Here is a 7,622-nt window from a genome sequence, read left to right on the forward strand (position 1 = left end):
CAACAATTTTAATCTTTTTTCCATCTATCATGATGTTGCTTATCAGTCCAGTGGTGAGGATTTTTGTTTTCCTGATTTTAGATGTAATCTATATTGACAGTTGTAGACTTTGATCTTCTTCAGCAAGTGCTCCAAGTCCTCCTCACTTTCAGCAAGCAAGATTATGTCATTTTATAATGTAGGTTATTGATGAGTCTTCCTCCTATCCTGATGCCACATTTTTCTTTATAGAGTCCACCTTCTCAATTTACTTGCTCAGCATGCAGATTGAATTGGTATGAGGAAGGAAGACAGCCCTGACACACATCTGTCTTGATTTTCAACCACACAGTTTTCCCTTGCTCCATTAGAACTACAGCTTCTTAATCTATATATAGGTTTCATTATGAGCATGAGTGAATATTCCAAGATTCCCATTCTTTTCACTTTTAATCATAATTTGTTATGATCCACACAATCAAAAGACTTTGCATAGTCAATAAAACATGAATAGACATTCTTCTGATATTTTCTTCTTTCAGCTAAGATTCATTTAACATCAGCAATGATATCTCTGGGCCATAGCCTCTTCTAAACTCAGTTTGAACTTCTGACAGTTTTCTTTCAATGTACTCTTCTAGCTGTTTTGGGATGATCTTCCTCAATATTTTGCTTGTATGTGATATTAATGATATTGTTCAATAATTTCCACATTGAATCAACTGCCCTTTCTTGGGAATGGGAGCAAATATTAATCTCTTCCACATTTGTCTTCTGACTTTTTTGGTATAGACTGGTAAACATATCTAGGGCTGCATCAGTTAATTGAAACATGTCTGTTGGTACTGGAGTCCTTACTTCTTGCCGAAACCTTTAGTTTAGCTTTAACTTCATATTCATTACCATTGTCTGTTGATCATATGCTACTTTCTAAAATATTTCCATGTCAAAAATGGCTTAAAAAAATCTGTAAAAGAGATTTTTGTCGTTGTGCAGTTGGCATGTTCATTTAAGCCGGTAGTTAAGTCCAGTGATTTTATGCTTTTTTTTAAATTTTTTTAATTTTATTATTTGTGTGTACCGTCAAATCAGATCTGACTGGTACAGGAGGGAATTGTCCCTCCTTCCCCAGCAGAGTATCTGGTGGATTTGAACCATGCGCCTCTGGGATTGCAGTGCAGCTTCTTGCCACTAGGCCACCGGAGCTCCCCGTAAGTCCAGCAATTTTGAAGTTGAAACTTGCTGCTGAAGATGGCAGACCCAGATGTCGTCACTGAGGTTCCTGCAGCCTTGAAAAGGTTAGCCAAGTATGTGATCCGGGGCTTTTATGGCATTTAGGACGCCTTGGCTTTGGACATCTTGATTCGGAACCCCTGTGTGAAAGAGGAAGATATGCTGGAGCTGCTCAAGTTTGATCAGAAACAACTTCAATCGGTTTTGAATAATTTAAAGGGAGATAAATTCATCAAATGCAGAATGAGAGAAGAGACTGCTGCAGATGGAACAACCACTCGCTATAACTACTACTTTATCAATTATCGTACTCTTGTTAATGTGGTAAAATATAAATTGGACCACATGAGAAGGAGGATTGAAACAGATGAGAGAGTCCACCAACCGCTCTTCCGTCAAATGTCCTTTATGTAGTAGTACTTTCACAGACTTAGAAGCTAATCAACTTTTTGATCCCATGACAGGAACTTTCCACTGTACTTTTTGTCAAACAAAAGTGGAAGAGGAAGAAACAGCAATGCCCAAAAAAGATGCACGGACACTTTTGGCAAGGTTTAATGAACAAATTGAACATATTTACGCACTACTTCGAGAGACAGAGGATGTGAACTTGGCTTATGAAATACTTGAACCAGAAACCACAGAAATCCCGGCCCTGAAGCAGAGCAAGAACCGTGCAGCAGCTACTGCTGGGACTGCTGGCCTGGCAGGTGGGCACCACCGGGAAGCATGTGCCACCAAAGGTCCCTCCTATGAGGACTTATACACCCACAATGTTGTCATCAACATGGATGACCAAGAAGATCTTCATCGAACCTCCCTGGAAGAGAAATCTGCCAAAGAGAGACCCATTTAGTTGAGAGAGAGCACTGTCCAAGGGACGTACAGTTCTGAAGATATGAAAGAAGGTGCCATGGATATAGGCTCGTTTCAGGACAGCGAAGATGCCGCGCAGGTCCGGATGACAATGAGGAGGTCATGAGAGCCTTCCTCATGCATGAGAAGAAGACACCCTCTACCACGGCTGGTTCTGGGTGAGTGGCTGCTCCTGTCACCACTAATAATGGAAGTGACTCGGAAAGTGAAACCAGTCAGTCAGATAATGACTCTCCGCTCCGTCCGGCAGCTGTGGCTGTGCACCATCGGGAAGATGATGACGATGATGAGTTTGAAGAAGTGACAGATGACCCTGTTGTCATGGTGGCTGGCCGGCCGTTCTCTTATAGCGAAGTTAGCCAGCGACCAGAGCTGGTGGCCCAGATGACACCAGGGGAGAAGGAGGCATATATAGCAATGGGACAGCGCATGGTTGAGGACCTCTTTGAGTGAACTTTCCCTCCTTTCTCTAATGCTCATTTCAAAAAAGAAAATGTCTCACCTTGAAGAAAAATGTTTAAGTGACTTTCTGGCCCTCTTAATGTAAAGTGGCTTTTAATTAATCTTGTACAAAAAATAAGGAATATACAGTTTGTTTTTCTACATGAAATTCCCCAACAAGCTAGTTTTATTACAAGCACACCCTCCCCTACTGATTTCCTACAGTATTAATATTTTACTGAATTTACTTAATCTAATTGTTTTCCTTTCTTTCTTAAGACACATTTTTCCCTTTCTGAAATGAATAGAGGGCCATCTGTAAGGTGGATCCTTTTGATCTGCAGAAGCCTAATCTAATAGGTTACAGTAACTGATTAAACTTTCTTTTATATATTTTTACCAAGTGTTCTGAACAATTCCTGATAATAATGCTTACCAAAGCAGCTTGTCAGTGGGCAAATGATTGATGAGAGGGGGCAAAATCCCATCATTCTCCTTATAGTATATTGATGATGGAGTTAGTATACTTACCCGGTTTATGAGGAAGATATAAGGACAAAACAGGAAATAATAATGCCTTTTTAGTGATTGGTAAAACTATGTTGTTTTTTTCTTTGGGAAAAAAATAGAATTCATTCTTTTGCAAGAAGATTAAAATGAAAACATTTAAAATGCACAAGAAAAGGGAAACACCATATTAGAAAAAAAGCATTAAAATATATCTTTACTATTCAAGGTGAAGAAGTGATGACTAAGCAAAGAACAAAACAATGTCCGATCCCGCACCATCCTTAACAATCTCTGCTACACTTAAACCCGTTGCTGGGTCACTGTGTCAATTAATCTGAAAGAAGCTTTTCTACTTTATCCATGGTCTTCTACTTCACCAAGCACCAAGTCTTTCTCCAGGGACTTGCCCTTCCTGATAACCAGCCAGCTAAGCCCCAAACTCCTGAAGGTTACTTTTTACAGAAAGATTCAGACAAAGTTACATTATTGAAATTCCATTTACATCAAGGCGATAAAGAGGGGAAAAGAGAGTGTGTATACATCTGGTTTTCTGGCTTCTCAGATAAGACACTTTTTTATGAGTGGCAGCCTCATATCTTCCTCTTATCAGAAACCAGGATATTCACACAATACAGAAATGGACATGTAAAGTTGGTGTTACAAAAGGGAATAGAAAAATAGTTAAAGCCATCTAGTCCAGGTTGATAGGGCAGAGAAATACAAATGAAGCAGATCACAAACTTTGTTTTTGGAACTACTTTGCGCTTAAGATGTTAATTTTATGTGTGCATAATAAAGTAGCTTTGCTAACAGGTGAGTGAAATTCAAAATCAACAGCATAATAGTTTCTTCGAATTTGCTATCTAGGCCACAGGATTTAGAATCAGCTCAACATTCAACAGCTTTTGGCTGTTTTACACGAAAACACTTCTTGGTCAGAGATTGAGAATTCTTAACACTGATCATCATTGTATCAAAATCTGAATTTAAAGCCATTGGTTCTACCTAGAGGCCATGGCTGGGCACTTTAAAATCACAGCATTTGGCCAGATAGTGGGTGAATTCTTCAGGTTCTTCGCCAGATAGTCCATTTCTGTTCTGGATCATGCTCTTCTTTAACATTACTGATTGAATGAACTAAAGTGAAGAACATAAATTTTCCCTTCAGCATGCATAAGGCAGTAAACAGTGAACTTCAGAAAGCCCGTTATTAGCAGCACACTAACTCTATGTATTAAAATCTCTTGGGGGATGGACTTAGCATGGATCCCAAGATTAGGGGCAACCTCAGAATAAACCTGGATGAAGCCGGGTGGCCTGCTGTTTATATTTTGTATATCATGCTCAATTTCTCCTGTGTTATTTATATAAACACGAGAGGAGGTATTTACTATAGTCCAAATTCCACCTTGCTGGGCTAGTAATAAATGCTGGGTGTGATTTTGGCTAAACAAACTAGTGACTGCTATTTTTTTTTAACCTGCCATGCTTCCTTTGCAATTTGTGATATGGTAATATGTAAGTTTATCAAAGAGTTTTCTAGTTTCATTACACTATATGTAGGAATTAAGACTTTTAAAAATTAATTTTAATGAAAGTTTACAGAGACTTGGGGTTTCCATTCATTTATTGTTACCCATTTCTTCCTGCCCAACCCCTCCCCTGAATTCACCATTCTTTTAAAGTAAAAGAAAAACTCTTTCATTGTTATGCAATCCCTCCCCCCAACTCCACACCACTGTGTAGCCTTCATTTTGGACTCCTGTCATGACAATAATACCCAATCATCTATCCCTTTTGTTCTCTCCCTCATCTGTTTCAATGCAGTATATATCATTCCTCCTCTCCTTCTCTGTCTTGCTTCAACCCCAATGTCAGTACCATTTTACAACAATGGCCCTATGCAATATTTGTCCTTTTGTGACTGAGATACTTCACTCAGCATAATGTCCTGCAGGGTCACCCATTTTCTATAATATTTCATGAGTTCTTTGTTTTCCAATGTTGCATAGTATTGCATTGTGTGAATACACCAGAGCTTCTCTATCCATTCATTTGTTAATAGGCACCTGGATTGTTTCCAGCTCTTTGATATTGTGAACAAAGCCACAATAAACATGGGTGTGCATATATTTGCTTGGGTGGTGGTTATGGTTTCTTTAGGGTAAATTCGGAGTAGTGGAATTTCTGGGTCAAATGGTATTTCTATTTCCAACTTTTTGAGAAAGTGCCATACCGCCTTCCATAGTGGTTGCACCATTTTACACTCCCACCAACAGTGAATAAGGGCTCAAGTTTCTCCACAACCTCACCAGCATTTGCTGCTTGCTGTTCTGTTAAATTTTACTATTCTGACTGGGATAAGATGGTATCTCATAGTTGTTTTGATTTGCATCTCTCTTAGAGTTAGGGATTTTGAACATTTCTTCATGTGCTTTTTGGCCATCCAAATGTTTTCTTTGGTGAAGTGTCTGTTTATATCCTGTGTCCATTTTTCAATTGGGTTATTCACCTTTGTTGTGGTGCTCGAGTGTTTTATAAATTCTAGATATGAGTCCCTTTTCTAACATGTCATTACTAAATATTTTTCCCAGTCTGTGGTTCCCCTTTTTAACCCTGTTGGAGAAGTTTTTGGATGTGTATAGGGATTTGATTCTCAGAAGGTCCCATTAATCTATTTCATCTTCTTCTGGTTGTAGAAGGAATTAAGACTCTTAAAAATGATCACTTTCAATCTCAACACTGGATTAATAGATTTTGTTGATTCTTATTTTGCAATGTGAGATGGTTTATTAACACTTTTCCAGTGTTTATATGTATTTTGGTTGTGGACTTTTAATGGCAATCCTTGATTGTTCAGCATATACTGGCCACGCACAAATTTGGCAACAATATAAGCAAGAAATTGCCCATGTGAACTTGTTATCTGTTGAAAGAAGATCAGTTAAATTGGTGTAATTAGATCCATCACATAAAAACACATATCAAACAAACAAACAAACAAGCAAACAGGGATGTGTCCTATCTCCATACCTTTTCAATCTATATGCAGAACAGATTATCTGGGAGTCTGGATTCTATGAGGAGAAGTGTGGCATCTGGATTGGAGGAAGATGCATCAACAATCTGCATCATGCAGATAACACAACCCTACTTGCTGAAACTGAGGAGTACCTGAAGCACTTGCTGCAGAGGATCAAGGACTGCAGCCTTCAATATAGATTGAGGCTCAATATCAAGAAAACAAAGATTCTCACCACTGGGCCAATTTGCAGCATCAGTATGGATGATGAAGAGCTCAAGATTGTTAATAGCTCTAGTTTGGTTGACTCCACAAAGTACACTCTTGGTACCAACAGCCAGGAAATAAAAAGATTAATTGTATTGGTAAAGTCTGCTCTCAGTGACCTCTCCAAAGTACTGAAGAGCAATGATGTTAAGTCTGGAGACTAAGGTGCACCTGTTCCAGGCTATGGTCTTTGTAATTATTCACTATGCATCAGAAAGCTGGACAATGACTAGGGAGGATAGAAGCAGGATTGATGCCTTTGAGCTGTGGTGCTGGAAAAGAGTAGTGAATATATCATGGACTGCCAGGAGAACAGACAAGTTTATTCTGAAGAGGGTGAAACCAGGCTACTCCTTGGCTGCAAGGATTCTGAACCTCCGTCTGACATACTTTGGACATGTTGCAAGGTGAGTCCAGTCCTTGGAGTGGGACATCATGCTTGGGAGGTTAGAAGGATAGTGCAAGAGAAGAAGAGCCTCAATTAGATGAATTGATTCAGTGACTGGAGTAATGAGGGTAGGTGTTTTTGACACAATAAGATTGGCACAGGATAGAGCTGGTCTTATCATCACTATGATTTGCAGGGGACTCCACGGCACATAACAACAACAACATAGAGAGATATGAAGGTGGAGATGGAGATGGAGGGGAAGGGGGAAGGTAGTGGGGGAGAGAGGGGAGGGGAGGGGAGGGGGAAGGGGGAGGGGACAGTGGGGGGAGAGAGAGATATCTTCAACCCCAATAATTTTTCTTCATATAGTCCAGTTTCTAAAATTATTTGTTCAGCATACAGACTGAATAAGAATCCTAGCATGCAACTTTCCTGATTTGAAACCCTTGCTTTCCTTGAACAGTTGCTTCCTGTTCTACATAAATATTTCCCATGAGCACAATTAACTGTTCTAGATTTTCCTTTCTTCACATTGTCAGCTAAGATTTTTTTATGGTGCACACAGTTGAAAGCTTTTGCATAGTCACTTAACCAGAAACCCATTTCTGATATTCGGTGCTTTCCGTTAAGATCTGTATGTGTTGACAACTATATCTCTCATTCCATGTCCTCTTCTGTGTCCAGTTTGAATTTCTGGCAGTCACCCATCCCTGTACTGCTCTAGACATTTTTAAAACTATAATGAGCAAGATTTTCCTTGTGTGTGATATTAATGATGGCCAAAACCATCCTCACATCTATGGAGTTGATTGAAATTCATAGTGACCTTTCTTTGGGTTTCTAAGATTATAATTCTGTAATAGGGAAGAATTCTGATTGGTCCTCCCATGGACACACTAGTCA

General features: G+C 39.3%; 1 pseudogene; it reads left to right on the plus strand.

Annotated features, from left to right (window-relative positions):
- The first annotated feature begins 1,230 nt into the window (after positions 1 to 1,230).
- LOC102877245 lies at positions 1,231 to 2,541 on the plus strand (annotated as a pseudogene).
- The last annotated feature ends 5,081 nt before the right edge of the window (positions 2,542 to 7,622 follow it).

The sequence above is a fragment of the Elephantulus edwardii genome, unplaced genomic scaffold (genome assembly GCF_000299155.1).
Source record: "Elephantulus edwardii isolate Elephantulus edwardi_28Jun2011 unplaced genomic scaffold, EleEdw1.0 scaffold00334, whole genome shotgun sequence".
NCBI lineage: Eukaryota > Metazoa > Chordata > Mammalia > Macroscelidea > Macroscelididae > Elephantulus > Elephantulus edwardii.